Here is a 22,425-nt window from a genome sequence, read left to right on the forward strand (position 1 = left end):
CTGGCAACCAGGCACCCTCAGATGGGGTTGAGGTCCTGATGACTGTGGAGGGGAATGGGTCCCAGCTCAGGGATGCAGGCAAGGGAGAGAGCAGCAGGAAATCTCAGAGTGCCAGACAGTCATCTTTTGGAGTACACATGGCCGGCAGAGGTGATCATTGTGTCCCTGCAGGGATGATGGAGTGTGCTCTGACCTCAGAGAGCCCCAGGAATACTTGGGGGACACTCCATAGTGGGCACTGTGGTCTTGGTCTCAGCCAGAGACTGTTAAGCCACTGACTGCTTGGGCTAAAAAATGGCTGAGATTTCCAACCGTGGTCGTCTGCTTCCATCAGAGGCTCAAATCAAGTCACTTGGGGAAATACTCAAAGCTAAAGGTGTCCCTAGGCAGGAAACTGTGCAGTTTATTTAATTATACATCTGTCCACAAACACACAATATAATAATGGTTAAACCAGAACGATCATAGCAAATAATTTCTTTTTAAAAAATTTCTTTTTTAAAAAAATTCTTCATTTAAAAAAATGTTTATTTTTGTGACATAGAGAAAGAGAGATAGGCAGGGGTTTAGAGAGAGGGGGACAGAGGATCCAAAGCAAACTCTGTGCTGAACAGCAGCAAGCCCAACGTGGGGCTCAAACTCACAAACTGTGAGATCATGACCTGAGCAGAAGTCAGATGCTTAACGCAAATAATTTCTAACTCCAGGATTACATTAGAGATACAAAAGGGGGGTAAGTGTGGTTGTCTTAAATGGGTATCTTTTCAGGGTTCATATAGTGTTCATTGCTGAATTTCCAAAGCAGGTGAATGCTGCAGTCAGACTGCTTGGGTTTAATTTTTTTTCTTTAATGTTTATTTATTTTGAGAGACAGACACAGAGTGTGAGAGGGGGTGGAGCAGAGAGAGAGACACACACAGAATCTGAAGCAGGCTCCAGGATCTGAGCAGTCAGCACAGAGCCCGATGCGCGGGCTTGAACTCGTGAACCATAAGATCATGACCTGAGCTGAAGTCGGCCGCTTAACCGACTGAGCCACCCAGGCACCCCAGATTGCTTGGGTATAAACCCAGATCCAACCACTGGTGATTTTGGACAGGTTGCCCAATGCCTCCTAACTTCTCATAGGGGCTTTAGGAGAAATAAATGCAGTAGCAAATACAAAGGGCTTAGCACAATGTCTGGCATATGCTCAATACATACTAATTGCTGTTCTTACATTATTATCTTTATATTATTTCTCAAGTGTGTTATAATAGCTTCCTAATGGGTCTCATTACCTCCACTCCTCCTCTTTCTCCAATACATTCTCCACAAAGCAGCCAGAAATTTAAAAATTCAAACCTGATCCTGTCACTCCCCTGTTTAAGGCCCTTCCCCCACCACTGCTCTCCCATTGCACTGAAGATAAAACCCATACCCAAACTCTTTGCCATGGTCTAGAAGGAAGGCATGCAGGATTTGGCATTGCGCCCTCTGTGACAGCCCTCCCTTCCTTCACCATACTTCCTGTGCTCCAGCCCCACAGGCCTGCTTGCTGGTCCTTGAACATCCTGTGCTTGTTCTTTCCTTGTAGACTTTGCACCTGTTCTGCCCCCACCTGCAATGTGTGGCCCCCACCTCCACATGGCTGACTTCTTCATATCATCTACATCTTGGCTCAGATGGCACCTCCTCAAGAGTGTCTGGCCCCCCAGTCTAAGTGACTCACCTGGCAGTTATAATCACATCCTTTTGTTTTCTTTTCTTCCTGGCATCATCCTTCTGTTCATTTATTTGACTTCACATTTATTGTCTGTCTTTCTGCACTGGGGTATAATCTCCCTGAGAGCAGGCACACTTTGTATCTTGTTTGGCACGAACCCCTGGCATCCAGAGCTGAGCCCAACACAGATTAGGAGCTCAAAAACTATTTGTAGAGTAAGTGAACGAATGATGGAATGAATGGTCTTAATAATTACACCCTATTCAAAAAAAGATCAGGTTCCATCCATAATTAAAAAGTGCTTTGATTGAAAAAGCATTTCAGTTGGAGCACTGATGATGGAACTTGGGGTCAATGGAATCTTAGGGCCTGCCAATTTCTGATTTTCTTTATACTGAAAGGGTCATGGATTAAATGGCATTTCTCCTGGACATTGGGATTTTGAAAAGCACAAAGAGGGCCATAACTCGAGGGACATAAGAAATGACAAACTCAGAGGAGCCAGGCAAAGGCAGACTGTGGTGAAAATAATTAGTGATGAGCCATATAAACTACTCTGGTGAGAAAAGGGGAGGGGAGAGGACCTGTGCTTATCCCCCCTCTGCATGTTTCTGACACAGTGTGACTTGTGTGTCACTTGTGAAACACTGCTCTTTCAGAAGGCTTCAGTCCTTTGCTTCCCAAGGCAATCATCTCTTCCTTCTGAAATTCAATTAAATCAGCCCTAATGAGCAGCTATGCAGAAAGAGGGCTCTTGTTTACAAAACACAGGGAACAATAATGAGCCAACATTAATTAGGATTGTTATATCAGATGAGAAAAAATGATTCTCCACCTCGACAGTGGGCAGATTTCTTCTTTCAAGCACCAAGTCTCAGACTTGAGAGAGAGAGGCCTTGTGGTCTTTGTTTACTGCTGTGAAGAAGATGTTTAAGAACAATACCACTAAATTTTCCCTTTGTTCTGCTGCCTTGTGTCAGGCCAGCCAATCAGGAGTCACTGTTTTTCTAGCTGTTGCCATACTGAATTTTCTGAATAAACACAGGCAACCACGTTTTAACCGCAGTGATAAAATACTTTTTTTTTTTTTTTTTAATTCTGTAGGCAAAGGGCCACGTCAGTAGGAGGGTTTGACATACGGGTCATGTTTACTCTTTGATCATCTGTCATTTTGTTAGAAGAAAGCATATGCCATCCTTTGCTCTGTTTCTAAAATAGATTCAGAGGAAGTGAGGAATTAATCTTAACCTTAAACACATTGAGCCCAGTATTTCCTATCCAACTGCAGAATGCACTATCTAGTTTCCTACACCTCGCCCTTGCTAAGTTTAGGTGCTTTAGGCCAGCTGTTAAGAAGGAAAAGAAGGGGGAAGGGAACATTGCTTTAAACGGATAAGGTGCTGCACTGCCCATTATCAATCCTGGCTGATTTCCTCCCTGCTCTGTGTCCCATTCCCTACCACGACAGAACCATGCAGCACCAGAGCTCATGACCCTTGTGATTTTTTCAGATGTTTGTCCCACAACAGGACTGGCATGAGTCTCTCTCACTGTGTTCCACTTTGTTGTTATATACAGTCAGCCCACCAAGGACGTAGATCTTGTCCATCTTGGGACTCTCTAGAAAAACAAAGTTTTGTGCTCGCTTCGGCAGCACATATACTAAAATTGGAAAAACAAAGTTTTGCCTTGCTTTTGAAAAAATTGTTGCTAATAAAGGAGGCTCCTAGCATATCTTCAACTCACCTTCTCTACACGTAGCTGGTGCTGAGCCACAACATTTAGAGAATTTATATTTTAAGATTTTTCTTTACTAAGTTTAATGTTGGTAAGGTGACTGACTCTGCAGATGATCCAGCCAACATCCTTCAACCTTTAAAGACAATGAGACTTTAACTGTTGCAGATGGTGGCACTTATTCATGGTGTCCTGCTCTGTGCTTAGCACCCAGTCCTGGCTCGTGGTCAGTGTTCAGTACGTGCTTTGTGAATTGAACTGGAGTTAGTGTCTAAATGTCCCTTGGGGTGCTGGTGGCCCTCCAGTACAGGTGAGCTGGTCCCAGAGTGTGGATCTTCCCAGCGCATTGCAGTGGAGGGGCTGCTCCTGGCCTGCGTTTCTCACCCCTTTCAGCCTGCTGCCCACTCATTTCCCATGCCCTCTGCCAGAGCTGGCTTCTGTTTTCCCCACAGGGATGGAGAGAATCAGAGCAGGCCTGACGATATCCCTGGGTCCCACGACTTAGAGACATAGCAGAACTTGGTGAAAGTTTTTGTGAAATGAGCCGTGTGAAGGAAAAATAACTATGAAAATCTCCTGCACCCAATGAAACCAAAACTGCCTCCCTCCCCCCTTTTTTCATGGAAATTTTAAAACACTCATAAAGATTGAGCAAGGATGAGGGGCGCCTGGCTGGCTCAGTCCGTTAAGTGTCAGACTTCGCCTCAGGGCATGATCTCCCGGTTCCTGGGTTCCAGCCCTGCGTCCTCGGGCTCTGTGCTGACAGCTCAGAGCCTGGAGCCTGCTTCAGATTCTGTGTCTCCCTCTCTCTCTGCCCCCCGCCGCCCCCATGTGCTCACTCTCTCTCTCAAAAATAAATAAAAACATTAAAAAAAAAAAAAAAAGACTGAGCAAGGATGAATACAAGGAACACTTGTGTACCCATCATCTGGCTTCAACTGCCATCTGGTTTTTGCTAGTTTCATTTAGGAACTTCCTCCAGTTATGTGTGTTTGTGTGTGAGGGAAACTTTGCCTTACCTAACATGAGTTCTAGATATTTCCATATCATTTGGGTAAAAAGAAAATCTCACAATTTAAAACTTTACTATTGAGTCTTTTGTTGTGATGCCCTATTTTTAGGTCCTGGGACTGGCGGTTCCAGAATGTTTCAATTAAATGCTAGTAATGTAGAAAACAGCTTTTTTCCAAGGCCTCATGTCCCCTCCATCAGTGGCTCTCAGCCACTTCCTTCTGTCTGATTGAATCCTTAAACGTGTTCCTGGTGGGCTGTTGGTGGGCTTGTGCTGCTTTGTCCGTCTGTCTGCTCCTGGCACCCACGCACTGTGGGCACAAGCTTCCTCTGCGCATTTGAGACCATTGGAGCACAAACTTCTCTTAATTGCTGTATTTTCAGTGAAAGTCCTTTTGTCACAGGGCAATGACCCATTTTGTTTTTCTGACCACAGAGCTGATGGAGATGGGCTGCCACATCACACTGGGGGACTGACTCAGAGACGGGGAGCAGTGGGCAGGACCCCGCTCACATGATAACCCAGGTAGTGCTTGTTTTGTATACAGAACTTTCCTTTTATAGATTGTAGTCCGTTATTGGTACAGTTGAGAAAGATAAGGTGATGTCATCTGTTTTGATTTACATGCTAATAAAATAGGAAAAATCAAAGGGGGGGTCCATAAAATTACTAGACCATCTTATGAAAAGTACTCCTTGACCAAATGTTATTCCTTGGTTCTCACAACTAATAATGAATTTGAACAGCTCAGGAGAGAATAAGCCTTGTGTCTGTGGTGCTTCTGATACAGCACAGGCTTCAATAGGTTAGTGATTTTTCCACTTAGATTAGAATAAACTCAACAGGATGATGTATATGCATAATATGTTAAACGAACTCAGAAAAATGAGTCTCAGATGTGTGTTGAAGCACACATTTCCCACAGGGGTGATACATGGATTGCAGTGGTCCTCGGCCTTCTCCCCCCAGATCCTTTCCTTGTCCTTCCCTTGCAGGCTGTTTCCCTGGCTTCTCTGTCACTTGGCTCCCTGTTGGATTCAGCTAGTGGACAGACTGCAGCATGGGAAGAACGGGTAAGCTGGGTGCATTAGATTCCTATGGCCGCTGTAAGAAGTTACCACAAACTTTGGGACGTAAACAGCACAAGGTAAATATCTTACAGTTCTGGAGGTCTGAATGAAGCCTTATGGGACTAAAATCAAGGAGTCAGCAGGGCCACCCTCCTTCTGGAAATTCTTGTTTCCTTTCCTTTTCCAGTTCCCAGAGGCTGCCTATGTTCCTTGACTTGTGGCCACATCACTTCAACTGCTGCATCCATTGTCACGTTGCTTTCTCTGACTCTGACTTTCCTTACTCCCTCTTGTGAGGAATCTTGTGATTACACTAGGTCCACCTGAATAATCTAGGGTCAGCTCTCCATCTGACGACTTTTTACCTAATCACAGCTGCAAAGTCCCTTTTGCCCTGTAAGAGGACATGTTTTTAAGTCCTGGGGATTAGAATGTGAACATCGTTGAAGGGGCCATCATCCTCCCTACCACATCAGGGTTCTCCTCCATACCAAAGATGATCTAGGCCCGTGGGCTCTGGCAAGGCTCCTGCTCCCTTAGTCCTTGTGGCCCAAGGGTGACAGTGGCTTTCCACTGCTGCTAATTCCCCCGGTGCTGCCTTGTACCCAGATTGGCTAATCAGCCTCTTTTTTGTCACCTGTGTAAAAAATTCTCTTTGTTTGAAATACGGAAATTTGCTTTCTGTGTTCCTGGTTTGACCCCGACTGATAAGGTGGAGGGGTGATACCTGGGTGCTGGTGGTCTCTGTTGGAGATTGGGGCCGGGGACACGTGGGGGAATCTCTTTGCTTTGGGCAGTGACTTGACGATTAGCAGAGGCCTCGCCTTCCATTTGGCAAGAGCTCTCTCCCTCTCTGGGCCAGGATGTGCAGGCAAGGTGGAGCTGCAAGGACAGCAGTGATTTGAGGTGTGTGGGGCCTCTGGTTGAGACCAGTCCAGTGTCTGAGCGCAGATAGGAATAGCTCCCTAACCAAAGGTTCTGGTCTATTAAAAAGGACTATTTAAGACAAGCTGTCAAAGCATTTGTGGGAAGAGGCTTTATTTCTGAAAAGTCTGAAGCTCTTCCATTTATTTTCTGCATGATCGTGAACAAACGATCTAGTTTCTCAGACTCACTGTCTTCATCTGTTAAAATGAGACAAGCGTACTTAATTTCAAAGGTCTGCATGCGGGTTCAGTGGGGGTGATATACAGGGTGGGGCAGGAGGAATCACTAAATAATGTAAGTCTTCTGTTGGTTAATTCTAAAAATTCTGAGCACCTCCCATGGGCTGGTTACTATCCTAAGTTCTTGATTTTGTTAAGTTTTCTGTCTGTTGTGAAGATAGACATTACTCAAATAATCACACTAACGTATATCTAATTATGAGCATGGCTTGATAGGTACGTGGTTCTTTGAGGACATATGAGAAAAAAGCCTGACTTTAACCAGGGCCTCAGGAAAGCATCTGGGCTATAATTTGAAGGATGAGCAAAAGTTAATTATAAATGAAATGTAAAGGGATTGGGGGAACAGCATGTACAAAGGCCCTGGGGTAGAGTGGCACATGTTGTCCAAGGACATGGAGGAAGCCCAAAGAGAAAAAGCAGTACAAGGTGAGGTAGAGGAGGCAGGTGGGGACAGACCATGTAAGACCTTGGAAGGATTTTAGTTCTTATGACAGAGCCCATGGGGAGACACTGAGAGATTTTGGGAAGTGCATGTGTGTCTGTGTCTCAACAGCTTTATGATTTAGCCAATCACTCTGGCTACTGCATGGAGGACAGATTGGAGAGGGTTGAGAGAAGATGAGGGTAGACCAGTTGGGAGGGACTGGCATGGCCTAAATCGGAGGCTGGGTGATGGCTTGGATTAGGTGAGCACGAAGGGCAAAGGAGACGCAGGGTGTCAGCTTGCACCCAGGGTGAATAGTGGTGCTGCTCTTAGAGGCAGAGGGTCCTAGAGAGAGCTCATCCTGGATGGGCACCAATCATGAATTTGGTGCTAGATATGCTGAGTTTGAGGAGCTGGGGTAACAGCCAGGAGGAGATGTTCCATCAGCCACTCAGGAGAGGTCTGCTCTGGAGTTAGAGCTTTGGGCGTCATGGGCTTATAAATAATAACTACTTGGGCATAGATACAATTGTCTTTCAGACAAGCTAACGTGTAAGGAGGGTTTATTCTGTGCCAGGCACAATTCTAAGCACTTTACTTGTATTAACTCATCTAATCTCCGTAACTTCCTTTTGAGATACTTCCTCTACTTTACAGATGAGGAAACTGAGGCAACAGAGTGTTGCCATACTTGCTTGAGGTAAAACAGTCTCGGAACCAGGGTCCAAACCCAGGCGGTCTCCTGCACCAGTGTTATTACCCCCTTTGCCATACTGCCCCTCTCTGTCAAGGCTCATAGCTTATTCCTGGGACGGAGACTGTTCTAACATGCGCACTTTGTTGCAAAAGCTGTGCCATTGGTTTTCAGGGAGGTATAGGGGATGTTGGTGTTTCTGGTTGCCATGGTTTGCATAATATACATTCCTCACCTGCTGGAATCCCACTGCCTCGAGTAGCAGCTGCCAGAAGCTGCAGAACAAACATGTGCCGGCAGCAAAGCGAAGCACATGGAGAAGAGGGTGAGGATGAAGACAGGCATGCGGCAATTCCCCGTTCAAGCAAAAACATGTCCGAGATGCCTTCAGGTTGCCCACGGGTTCTGCATCTCTCCGCACAGGTAACCACTGGCTGTAGCAAAACCAGGATCATTAATATTTACCGCCCGGGGAAAACTTGGCCCTAAAGTTAAACAATGAGCTGTCTGCCTTTCACCCAAGACTGTGAACTTTATGATGCCAAGTGAAAAAGACTCACCAACTTTATCTCTACAGTCCTCACAGTGCTTTTGCATAGCATAGGCACCTTCAGAAAGCAATTGCCTCCAGCAAGTGGGTGTAGTTCCACGGCCCTTCGAGGAGAGGAGAGGGAGGATGAGCCTAAGATAAGTTATATAAGCTCTGGATCAGAGCTATGTACAGGCGGGTGCTACTAGTGCAACGCGCTTTATCCTAAGAGGGGGCTGTGTCCTTTCCTGGAGTGTTGTTGCAGCTGGCAACTGGTTTAGCCAAAGGCAGCTTAATGCCCCATAAAATGATTAGATAAGGATGAAGGCAGGGTCATAGTTGGCGGTCCTGTCGCACAGCTGAAGAACATTAAATACGGCGCCCGGTGTGCAGGCCGCCACACACAAATACCCCGGTTGCCCAGCCTGCTGAAGATGCAGCAGCCAGTGGCTCAGCTGCACAAGGAACAGAAACTATCGCCATCTTCCTGTCTGTCACACCCACTTCGTGCTTGTGCTCGGGATGGGTCCCACTGCCTCCCGGCTACCTTCTCTACTGCACTGCTGAGCCGTTTGCTTCGGATGTAATTTCAGGGCCCAGAAGGCACCTGCTGAAGTAGTGAGCTCACATTCAGTGCAACATTCCAGGGTCACATTCAGACACCTACTGTGTCTCCTTGTGCAGAAGGAGCTTCAAAGAAGAAGGAAGCGCAGATCTGCCCTCAGGGGCTAGGGTCTGAGGGGGATGTGATTATGTGATAAGCCTAATGCATTCAGAAAACCTGGTAGGATTCTGAAAGGGGGTTGTCAGACAGGGTGGGTATTCCAGGTATAGAAAAAAAAACCTCAGTTGGTAATTGAAGGTTTCTACCTAATACATGAAGGCCTTTATGGTAACTTGAGCTGTCTCCAGACGGGGCGAGTAGTCTCATGAGAGAGTAAAACTTCTGTGGTATTTACATAAAGAACAGAAGACCACATGTTAAGGGGGTTCTCACTTTGAGGTTTGGACTTCATGCCCTGCAGAGTCCCCTCCTACTTAGTTTTTATTTTTCAAGCCCTTCAAGATGACTTTTTCCCCCCACTGAACATGTTAGCTTGCTAAGAGGATCGTTGAATGAAAATATGCAAAGATAATTTAAGAGGCTAAAAGTTTTTTTTTTTTTTTTGTATCAGGAGACTAAATGAATATGTAGCATTCTCTAAATATAGCCTTCTATGTAAATTGACACTTTTCATAGAAAAAACTTAAATAGAATTGAAGGTTGAGAGAGTCAAAATTATTCTTAAATGTTCCAAAAAGATGCAGCAAACTGCATGGTTGGTAAGGAAAGATAGCATTTTTTAAAATGTAGTTAAGTTATTCTTTTTTAAAATAGGCAATACAAGCACATCTTAAATAATTCAAATGTACCCAGCAAATCTGCTTGCCACCTCTGCCCTCTAATTCTCTAAGGATCTTTCCCAAGGGCAGCCACTGTTAACAGCTTCTTATGTATTCCTCGAGAAAGAGATGTACTAAACAAGTATGTGTGTATACAGCAATGCTCTGTATACTGTTCTAAAGATTATATTTTGAAAATTTTTCTGTATCGTTGCTTAATTATATCTAATAGCCGCGTAGTATTTTTGTATACTATATACTGTGTATTTTTGATATATCTATATTTATAGTATACTATGCTATCATTAGGTACCATATAGTATAACATAGTATATATATATATATATATATATATATATATATCGAGAGAAAGAACTACTCTGCAGAGCATATATATATAATATACATACTATACTATATATATATATATATACACTATGCAGAGTGTGTGTGTATATATACATATATATATATACACACACTATGCAGAGTAGTTCTTTGTATTGATATATACATATAGTATATACTGTATTGATACACACATAGTATGGTATATACTATACTAGTATACAATTATGCAGAGTATAGTATATACTTAATATACTCTGCATAGTAGTTCTTTGTATTGATGTTCCATAATTCATTTAACCTTGGACTAGTTTTGACGCCACTATCATCTCCCTCCTCTCCTATTAAAGAGTAAAACTCCACAAAAGCAGAGACTTTGTCTCATTTGTACCCAGAACCCACGTGAACAGTAGCTGGAATGTGGCAGGTGTTCAATAAATATTTGGTAAAAGAGTTAATAAATTGCGGGAAAAATATTTATTTAAATTTACTTTAAAAAAAAACTTTAAAAAAATTTTTATTTACAGCCAACAAATTTTTAAAAATTATAAAATTTTTATGATTGTAAACCTTGTAAAAATATATCCTCATTATGAAAGTTTGAAAAATTAGGAAAATTGAGAAGAATCATAGACCAGCTGCTCAGAGACCACCACTGTTAACATTTCAGTATCTTTCCTGTTAACCTTTCCTCTGTATACATTTTAGTGTAACTGTGATTTTATTTTGCCCATACATTTTTATCCTGCTTTCTTTCCAATAGCATTCTAACATGTGCGTTTTTATTAAGAACTTCATAAGCATATTTTGAAATGGTTATTCTATAATGGTGATACATTTTTAATTATTCATATACTTTTCTGTCTTCCTGAGTACTTGACCTTCATCTTTTCGCCTTGGCCAAGGTACCTCCTGCTTGTGGGAGTGATGTCAGGAGCAAGAGTGAGGTAATACTTAGCATCTGACATTCAGATAGGATTATGCTACAAGGAGAAAGGATTTGCTATTCCTTTGGCCAAAGCCCTCTCTTGCACATTACCACCAAGCCTGGATGACCCAGACCATAGAGTTTTCCTATGGTGTGAAGAAGATGCTCGTTTTGGCCTCAACAGCAAAGCAGGAAGCTTGCTGCTCAGTAGATGCAGGGCTATGTTTAACACAAAAGGAAGCAAGATAAAAGTTTGCTCCCTTTCAATCTCAGATGCAGATGGGACAGAGAGGAGAGAGAAGGGAGGAAAGTGAAAGAATTAAGTGTGGTTCTCAATTTACTGTGCATTTTATAACTGGAGAAAACCTACCCTGCACCTCCCCCCACTGATCACTTATGTTTAAGAATTTGGGAGGAGACCTCTGTGCATAGTAGGGTAGCTCTGTCTGATTAGGAAGAGGGGCTGTGTGGTTATACTGAACCAGCAAAGGGTCTGGCTGCCACTTTCTGGAATACCTCTCTATTCCCAGAGGTGTCCATACTGAGTTGAAAGCCAGTGAGCCTGTGTGATTTGTTGTGGTGGACCAAAGTAAGCAAGCAGCGAGGCCTGGGGGTGGACTGTAAGTCAGGGGCTGGATGGGGTCTTTGACAACTGCTTAGAGGTGTTCAGCCATCAGAAGCCAAGGCAAGGCCTAATCAAGCAAGGTGCAAACAGGGGCTTGGCAAAACCAAGAGATGAGGTTGAGCTAAACTAGCCGCAGCCTCCATCAGTGAATGTTGGTAAATCACAGAGCAGCCTTGGGTCTGCTCCAGAGACCAAAGGAGGAAGCAACACTGCACTCAAGGGCACCTCTTCATTTCTGATGCCAAAAGGACACATAGGATGCCCCTCTCTAGTCAGATGCCATCTTAATGAGAGAGGCGGTGTGTGAGAGATTTAACCTTTTTATCCAAGGCGTCTGACCACCACCTAAATTATCTTTTTTTTTTTTTTAAAACATCGTTCATTTCTTTATCTGAAACTCAAATTTAATTGGATGTCCCATATATTTTTTAATTTTTTTTAACGTTTATTTATTTTTGAGACAGAGAGAGACAGAGCACGAATGGGGGAAGGGAAGAGAGAGAGGGAGACACAGAATCTGAAGCAGGCTCCAGGCTCTGAGCGGTCAGCACAGAGCCCGACGTGGGGCTCGAACTCACGGACCACGAGATCGTGACCTGAGCTGAAGTCGGACGCTTAACTGACTGAGCCACCCAGGCGCCCCCACCTAAATTATCAATGCAGACTAAACTTTAAATCAGATTGGACAGTGAGTTAATCTTTCCCCACTAATCAGTAGAGTCAAACTAGAGGAATTAGAGGTTAAATAAATTACGATTACAACTTTTGCACATATGAGTTGAAATGTGATTTGTATTTTGTGATCCCTACTGAATACACTACTTCACTAAGTGACTAAATATAGTGAATTTCTCCCATGCCCTTCTGTTTGGAATTTAAGTTTCTCCAGTTTTGCATTGTTAGAGATGTTGCATGAACTTTATGCATTTAAACTTGTGGCACACAGGAGGCACTAAAACAAATAGTTCTTCTTTGAACTGGCATATTCACTGAGAATGTAGAATAGCTTATGTGTGAGATCTAAGCCTCCATATAATAAGGCAACACCTTGCTTCTTGTAGTAGAAGATGAGCCCAGAATAAGATGGATTGGTAAGAACCAGAGTAAAAAAATAGATAATTGACCTTTACATTATATAAATGAACAGAATTTTTGGAGTGTGTGATTGAGACAGAAGAGAAACGAGGTTGAAGCAGGATGGTGGAAGACTGGAGTCCATTCTGAGAAGGGGCCTAGAGACTTCTGGGAGTAGGGATACAATTAAGGAATTTTAAGTTGCAGATCTGTGGTGTATATCCTGCCATTGCCTCATTCTTTGACAGTCTTCTATTCACACAAATGCCCCTCCATTGGTTTTATTTATTTTGTTGGTTTATTGACTGGGGGTGATGAAAATTAAGCAAAAGGGGTTGAATTCAATATCTGGTCAGTATGAGGAAGAATTGGGACCCATAGTTGACAGATGAGATTATCTATGATGATCCTTGAAATGAACATTTCAGTGCAAATGGGAGCTCATATCTGGAAGTGACTACTAGAAGTTCAACCTCCATTCCCCTAGCAATTCAGAAATGTTACATAGGCCATGGAAACTTCCCAATTAGTGGAACAGGGAATCAGGTCAATCTTGTGTGTTTATTAGGGGGACACCAGTTGACCAATGGTATTTATGTGTATCTTTGCCATCATCAACCAATGGAAAGGGGAGCTTCCCCTCACTGTGTAAGAGATCCCCTACTCTCCAGTGTCCTCTTTGGCAGAACACATCCATCATCAACCCTATTAGAGGATGAAAACAATGGCAGGTTGGCGAGAGCTTGTGGAAGAAGCTACATATGGGGATATAATTATAATATCTTACATTATTTATTTTAGGTAGCATACGTTAATAGGCCAGTTGGCCCTTCCAAGACTGCTACTTCTCCCTGTTCCTATATGTATTCTAAGCTATTTTAATCCATTTTTGTCAAGGAAGAAGCACACATTTTCTCAGGGTTTTGGGTCTGCCTCTTGGTTCCAGGCTGAAACTGGTCTGGTCTCATGACTATTTAAACTTTAGCAGATTTCCTGGACTCTCCCTCAGTCTAGAAATTTCTCAGAACAAGTTATTCTCTTTTCTTCAGCGTTTACCTCTTACATCAGAGAAGAGCCCTATGTGTTCTCTATGCACATGAGCCCTTTCTAGAGGTCTTACTTTGGTCATATAACACATTCCTTTTGTTGTGGCCTCATGGATCGCCTGTCTAGCCTCCACCCTTCTATTTTCTCACCTTTTTGTTTCCTCTTTTTTGCTTCATTTCCTCTCAATTTTGCTTAGGCTGTTTGCTCACCATCCTTGTTGCAAGAGGTCAAGCCTGCCTGCCCATATCTGTGTTCATTGTCAGCACTATAAAGCCCATATTTGATCTTACAACTCTCTTCATAGCAAAAATGGCTTACAGTGTAGCACATAAATGTTTGGGGAGACAGACTTTCCTCGGAGCATCTTAAACATTGAAAAGTAGGAAAGTCATCACATCATATGATTAATAGAGTCTGAACAGGACTATCAAAATAGACTGAACATATTGCCAATGAAAGGAGATTATGGATTAGCACATACAAAAAAAAGCAGTAAACTTAATCTAAAACATGACTAAATTTTATAAACTGCTGACATCCCTTAAGCAGAATTTCCGAAGCCAGACTCCGTTTCAAATTCCTTTACTCTTGTCTTAAGCATTAACGGTACTTGGTGAGCAACCTGTGAGTTAAAGGCCCTGCCCAGTCCCACCAAATACCTTATAGCTGCCAAAAAGACTGAAGTTGAAAGTGGTCTGATAACCTGACTGCAGGCAGTCTGAAGCTTGGCATAATTGTATGACATGAGGCTCTTGGGAGAATGATGATAAACCTAATTGGCAGATTTCCCCTGCCTTGTGAGAGGTAGAAAATGGGAATAGAGACTATGTGGAAGGGAGGTGGGGAAGGAGACAACAAGCACAAGCCGCCCTTGTTGCTTTCACCTTCAGAAATCAGAAGTTGGAAGATATTTGAAGGGTGGGAGCATGGAGATTGATAGAAAACAAACAGACAAACAAACCCATGGTTAGAGCAAGTATCCGCAGGAAGTTTTCCTGGGTTGAGACACCTCTGCTAAGCTAAGTTCAAAGGAATGTTTTTGAACTGGTGAACTTCTTTTTTCCTTTCCTCCTCCTCTTATCACAACACCTCATGTTTAGTGAATGCATTGAAATCTTCAAACTTTAATGTGATTTAATGTTTTCATTAATGTAATATTTAAGAAGAAGATCAAACTGCATAAGGATAGGACTTGATACATTAATGATATCTTTCACGACATCATCACAACAACCAGTAAGGTAAACAGGGCAGGTATTATTCCATCCCATTCTACATATGAGGAAACTGAGACCCAGGGACTCATTTGTTCAAGGTTAAATGGCTGTAAGAGATGGAGTCAAAAACCATGTTTTCTGACTTGGCCACACTTGCTTTTTCTGCCGTTAAATTTCCATTCACACGGGCTTTCAGCCCCAGCTAAAGACTTTATCACATGAACTCCTTTCCTGATCTTAGTTGTATTTGTCTTAGTATAGAGTGTATAAATGTTTGGATTACCTTTCTGTGGCTGTGGCATTGAACACTTATTCAACAAACATGTTGAACATCTGATAGAGTCAGGCACTGAACTTAGCTCTGATGATGCAGTCTTTGCTCTTGAATTGCTTATTGTTTATCCCAGGGTTCTTGGACATGGGAAGATAAATTACAAAATGATTTAATAGATGCCCATGGAGATAAATGAACAAGACTGAGGACACAGCACCCAATTCTACCTGGGGGAGTCGGGGAAGGAGGTGATATCAGAGCTTTGTCTCCGAGGAGGAGAGGGGTCTGCCAAGCAAAGGAGGGGCAAGAATGTTCTAGGGAGAGGGTCCAGAGCATGTATCACATGGAGTGAAGACTGTGCACAGTGGTCTGAAGCCTGCTGTATGTGGTAGGGAGGGAAGACTTGTAAAAATCTTTGTAGACCAAGTTAAGGAATTTGTATTTTATCACGTTGGTGCTAGCGGACCACCAGAGGATTTTCAGCAGGTAACTTGATGTGTAGAGGAAGATGCAACAAAATGGGCACACTGATGTTTTAACCTTTTGGGACTCGAAGAACTTGTTTGAAAATTAATTTGTATACATGTAGTGTGGTGGTTCTCAAATGTTGGTATGTACCAGAATTATCGAGAGGGCTTATTCAGAGGTGGATTGCTGGATTGTACCCCACAGCTTCTGATTCAGTAGGGCTGTGTAGGGTTAGAAAATTTACATATTTAACAAGTTCCCAGGTGACACTGGTGCTGCTAAGTCATTTGAGATTTATTTTTTCAGGCATTTGAGATACAATAAAGATTTTCTAAAAATATCTGAACCAAGGATTGCAATCATCATCAAATAATATAAAAAATAGAATTATGCGTGAGGCACTGTGCTGAATGCTATATGACAGAAGCATTTTGTTAAAATTTTTTTAAATGTTTCTTTATTTTTGAAGGGGAAAGAGACAGAGTGTGAGCGGGGGAGGGGCAGAGAGCGAGGGAGACACAGAATCCGAAGCAGCCTCCAACCTCTGAGCTGTCAGCACAGCTCTGACATGGGGCTCGAACTCACAAGCTGTGAGATCATGACCTGAGCTGAAGATATGACAGAAGCATTTAATTGGACATGACTCCTTGCTCTGGGGAGTTCATGGTGATGCCTTGGGATAGGATGGAATGGGTAACTGACCATTCTTCAGTTTATTTCTAGTGGACTGTCTACTGTTTTTATTCCAGAAAAGACTCAGAAAACAGAACTATAGCTGAGATTGAAGTTGTCATAAATTCTGAGATTCTCACCAAAATTATTCTGTCACAATGGTGAAATTTTGGGCTGGAGGGAGGAAGTGTGAAGCAATCACATACCATCTTATCATGTGACAAAATTGTCTTATGACTAAGAATCATCTGACAATTAATTGAGTGGAGATAAGAAAAACCAAGAGCTGAGTAATCAGAGGAACATCACTGTTTGGAGCAGGGAACTGGATCGTGTAACGAATGTAAGACACTGCAGGGCTTTTTGCTTGTTTCTAAAATGGATGTCTTTTCTAGAATTCTTTGCTTAAAACTCTGCTCTAGGATGTAGTATTCTTTGTCTCAATTGTAGACAGCCTCAGAATACGACATCAGTGGGTTTTAGTGGAACCTTCCAGCGTCTGTGGCAAATAACCCTCTCTTGACCTTCAGTCTGCATGCTGGTTCTGGGGAGTCTGTTTCATGAAATATTGATAGAGAAGATGACTCCAGAGCAACGCATAGAATGAATGATGCTTCTTTGATGTGTTAAGCCGTCTTCCTGCCTTAAAAGACTGTGAGGGAAAAAATAGCCCTTAGAAGAAGCCATTCTTAGAAGGACTCCTCACTTGATTGGCACTCACGCTTAAATATACAAGACAGATTTCACGCCTCTCTCCTCCTAGCTGTCTCCAGTGAAACACCCCAAAACCCTGGCATGGGCTGATTGCTCTCTTTGCGGAATGTGAGAAAACACCACTGTTCATCACTGTTCATCTAGATTACTGCAGTCAGCTAATACCTGATTCGTCTGCCTCTGATTGCCTTTGTCTCTACTCCCTTCTCTTTAGATGGGCTGTTTTCAGCTGCTGTGTCCGGACACACAGTGGACTTGAACCCGTTATAGGTAGAAAGCCAAATTTTGATTAGCAGGTGAAAATAATTTTTGGCTACAGCTAAATAGAACCGTAACAACAGCAGCAGCTAACATTTATATGACCCTTCCTAAGTGCCAGGCACTGCCCTAAGCACTTGACATATATCAATTTATTTAACCCACATGAAAGATCCAGTGAAGGACATTCTATTATTAATCCCATTTTCAGACGAGGACACTGAGGCACAAAGAAGGCAAGTCACTTGCCTAAGTTTCCGCAAATAGTAAGTGGCGGAGCTACATTTCAGAATTTGTGCTCTCGACCCATCCTCCTGAGGATTCACAACCAGCTTGACTGTCCTCGTCTTTGCAGCTCCGCCTGCTTTCCTTCCCACTCCTTCCTGAGGAGGAAATTGCTGCTTTATCTGCGCTCCAGTAATACCTCATATACACCTTGATAATAATGCTTATCCCACCATGGTTGATGCATTAATCATCCTGCTAGGCTGAGAGTAAGCCTGTGTGTGACTCATGCCTGTGACCTACTATCTCCTGCAAGGTCTAAAGGGCTGTTGTTTCTCAGTAATTCCTGTTGTTGAGTGGAAATTCTGACATTTCATGTATAATTTTTAGAATGAAATTACATCTCATTTCAAATGTATTTTGAGACCTGACCAATTGAGTTCTGAATTCAATTTCATTACATTATGCATAAAATAGGAACAGAATGGCTAACACTGTGCTAGGTCGAGGGTTACAACTGTGAGCAAAGCAGACACAGTCCAAACATTATAGGACCTTAGTGACTAGTGTGGGGAGCTGAGCAGTAGGTACTGAATATTGTAATGATGGCGAGTGTAGGGACTAGGTTGGCCTGTGGGGAGGAAAGCTTTCCCTGAGATAATGGCATCTAAACTGAGGCCTAAGGGGGAAGTAAGAATTAGTCAGGTGAAGAGGGTGGGAGTCAGTCTCTGCTCTGACTGGTCTATGACATAGCACTGTTCCTGTCCACTCTATAGATCCTTATATTCTTTTAAGACTCAGATAAAAGTCCACTTTCTCCAAGAACTTTCTCTGAGTATTTTAATTTTATGACTTATTTCTTCTGAATCCCTACATTCAATAATTTAAAAAAGTAAATGTGAACCCCAGGAATGTGTCCTATGTTGGGGACATTGCCTTATTTCCCTTAATATTCAAAACAACCTTGCAAATTAGGGATTAATATCTTTCCTTTTTCAGATGAGAAAACTGAAGCTTGATGGAGTTGGGTGATTTCCCTAAAATCTCATAGTCAGTAGGTGTTAAGGGGAGAGTTGGAATTCAAATTTAAGTCTGTTTGACTACTAACTTTCACAATCGTTCTATTAAATGAGTATTATCATCCCCATTTTACAGATGAAGAAACTTGAAAAACAATGAAAAATTGGCCCAAAGTCCCAAAGCTCCCAAGTGTGGCAACACATCAGGATTTCCAGTTCATGTCTGTTTGACTCCAGAGACTGTGCTGTAAAGGGCTGGTAGTAAGATAGGAAGTTGTTCCAAATACTCTCTCTGATCTGAGCATATGAGCCACCTCTGTGGCTGCAGAAATCTCCAGTCTCCTGTTACTACAGGTGGCCCATCCATGGACCAATGGCATCACCATCGCTTGGGAGTTTATTAGCAAAGCAAAATCTCAGGCCCTATCCTGGTCCTATTAAATCCAAATCTGCCTTATAACAAGATTTTCTGATAATCCCAGTGTGCCTCAGAATCCTTACAATGGTAGGTTGTGGAGTGAGGGCCTTCCTGATCCAAGGACAGTCATTTCTGAGACTTGTTGGACTTTGAGGGAGAGTCCTGGGGCTCTGCACTGAGCTGGACTTCTTATTGACTCCTAGGAGGTCTGGCGACCTGAGGAGACCGAGTTCACAGTGGGATTTTTAAGCCGGTGTCCAATATATTAAAGGCCCCACTAGTATTACTGTTACCTGTGAGCTGACTTTTCAGCTTGTGGCAGTTTTAAGCTACAGGTCGAAATAAAAAAAAAAAATACAACTTACATGGTGAATTATAACATCCTTGTGAGGGAAAAAGAGATAAATACTTTGCCCACATTATAGAAAGTCTTGGTAGAGCCAAAAAACAAACAAACAAACAAAAAAAAACAAAAAAAAAAACCCAAAACCAAAAAAACCAAAAAACATTTCCCATAAAACCTTGAAAATTTGTGGCAGGTCTATAATTATGATCCTGTTCAGGTGGCTCCCTTGTCTGTGTTCCAGTCAATAAAAGACCATAATAACATTACTGCATTTTAATGAAATCTGTCATCCTTATCTTTATAGTTGACTATTCCCTCTCATCTGTTTGTTCATTCATTCATTCACGAACGTTTATTGAATGTTTGCTCTGTGCCAGGCACTAGACTTTACTGAGAAAATTATATTTTTTTATTGAGCAACACAACAAAGACCTTAAAAGACTGAACAGTTACATGACATGATAACTCAATGATTTAACTTATTCAAGAAAAAAAAAAAAACGTGGTCCTATTTCCTTTTCAATTGGAAGGAAAGGGCTTCATAAGTAGTGCTGTTCATGGTATCATGTGTATTTGTACTTCTTGCTGGAAAAGCAAGTGCTCGTAAAAGCACCAGAAATACACATCACGTTGGGTATGGCAAAGTCCTTGACACCGGGATGGCTTTCTTTTCTGTTTTGGTCAGATTTTCAAGACTGCTCCTTAATATGAACCTGTTCCACTTAGGGATCACAATGTGGAGAGTGTGTGTGTGTGTGTGAGTTTGCGTGCGAGCAAGAAACAGAGAGAGAGAGAGATTATGCTCATAAATCCATGTAAAGGCCAAAACTGTCTGAGTGGTTTGTTTTTATTTCCACTTCTTGTGGGAAAGAGACTCATTTCCAGCTCCGAGTGCCAGAACTGACAGCAGGTACTTAGCATTCATTTTTTTCCCTCCAGAGTTTAGTCTGTGGGGCTGAAAATTGTAGTTGTAACATTACGCAGTTCAAGTGCAAATCTCTGTGCCAAGTATGATGACAGAAGGCTTTTCTTGTATGCGCCCCGCAAGGCTTGGGGTCCAGAAGGCCTCTCCTTGTCTTTTAAAATGGGGTCTTGACTAATTTAAGAGTTTGTCCTTTTGGGTGACTGCAGGTTTTCCAAATTGGCATGATGCATGTCTATGAAGAGAGAGCCCACTGCAAACCTGCTACATCATCTGTCCACAAGGTACTTACAGACAGAGTGAGCAAACATGGAAATGATGGATTAGCTTGTACTCCAAATTGTGCTAAGTTTGCTTTGGATTTTGTGAGCGAGTGAGTGTGCATGTGTTGTTTTGCTTCGAGGCCTGTTATCAGAATCTTTGTGTTATGTTTCATAACTAGAAGGTGACTACGAGCCCCTCTGTTTAGCAACAGCATTGCAGAGGTGGAAGGTGCTAATCTAATCCCAGCCAGGAGCCCGGCCACCCACCGAGAGCCCCAGGAACAGGAAAACTCTTGCTTCTCTCTTCCATTCTCTTCCCTTTGTTCCTGCAACAACTCAAAATACGAACATCACCTTTCAAGCAGAGGATGTCTAGGTCACATCCTGTGTGCACAAGCGGGCAGAGGCTCACTCTTGTTTTCTCCCCCTTATCTCAGATCGCACCACAGCCCTCATTGTTTATATAACTCCCGCCTCGAATCACTCTGCAAACATGTGCAAGGTTGGCATGCACTGGGCACCGTGAGAGAAGTTGGGGATGGGAGATGAATGAGGCATCATTCTGTTCTTCCAGAAGCTCACAGTTCCATTAAGGAGACAGACACACAGACCACAACAATAGAAGATTAAAATTAAAAAAAAAAAAAAAAAGAAAGAAAGAAAAGAAAGCGTCCTTCTAGAGGTATGTAGAAGTATGAACAGAGGAGGGAGCAGTCAGCTTTATGTCTGAGGACTGACGAAGGCCCACCCACGGCAGAGGGGCCCTTTGAGCTGAACGTTAGAGAATGAATTTTAGTTTGCTAGGCCGAACAAAATCCTTTTCTCATTAGCTGACTTCTGCGGTAGTAGTCAATGATACTTTGGTACCTCATTGTATCATGCTTTCTTTCGCTCTTAGCCAAACATCTCCGCTGCCCATTATAGAGACCCCTGAGTGAGTCATTTCAGAGAGGCAGGCGAGTGTAGCAAATGGGGGGTGGAAGTCATTTGGGGTCAGAAACGCTGGAATTCTAGCTCCGCCACTTGTGCCTCCCTGACTTCAGGAAATTTGCCTAACCCCTCAAAGCCTCTCTTTCTCCCTCAATAAAGTGACATAACAACACAAATCCCATAGGACTGGTATGAGGCTTCAGTGAGATAATGAATAGAAAGGATTTAGCCCACTGGCATCTAGAAAGTCCTCAGTAAATGCTGTATTATTACTGCTCAGATACAAATGTTGTTACCTCCTCCCTCCCTGCTTCCCTGACCACTAGGTAGGGATGTACGGAGTTGGGGTTGCCTTTAGAACGGTCTATTCTTGCCTAGGAGGGACCCACTAGGTGGTTGATAGGCTACATCTGGAGTCACTGGTTTCTGATTTCAGTACCTAGTTAGAGATTTCAACTTCACAATTTTGACAAATTGGATTACTTCTCAATAATTTGATTTCTACAACATGGACAAAATCATAAACAGATTTACTAAGCAACCAAAACAAACATATGTAGCTCATTATATTCTTATATTACCGTGAACGGAACGCATGAATGTAAGCTGAGCTTTCGCCAGTTCCTCCTTGCTTGGGAGCTGTCAGCTGATGGGTGGCTAAGAAGCCTGTGTTTCAGACCAGTTCTTTGGCCTCTTGGCCTTTGGTCAACTTTTTTATATGCCGTGTTATCCTCATTGATTTCATTCACTGTATTGATCATCATCTCATGAGGGTATTTTTCTTCACATCAGCGGGTTACTGTGGCAACAGGTATTCTGTCTGTATTGCACAATCCTTATCACTTCATTCATCCATCCACTCACTCTTTATTTATTTATTTATTTATTTAAATATTGTTTTTAAAAAATGTTTATTTTTGAGAGAGAGAGAGAGAGAGAGAGCGGGGGGAAAGC

The sequence above is a fragment of the Panthera uncia genome (assembly GCF_023721935.1).
Source record: "Panthera uncia isolate 11264 chromosome C1 unlocalized genomic scaffold, Puncia_PCG_1.0 HiC_scaffold_4, whole genome shotgun sequence".
Lineage (NCBI taxonomy): Eukaryota > Metazoa > Chordata > Mammalia > Carnivora > Felidae > Panthera > Panthera uncia.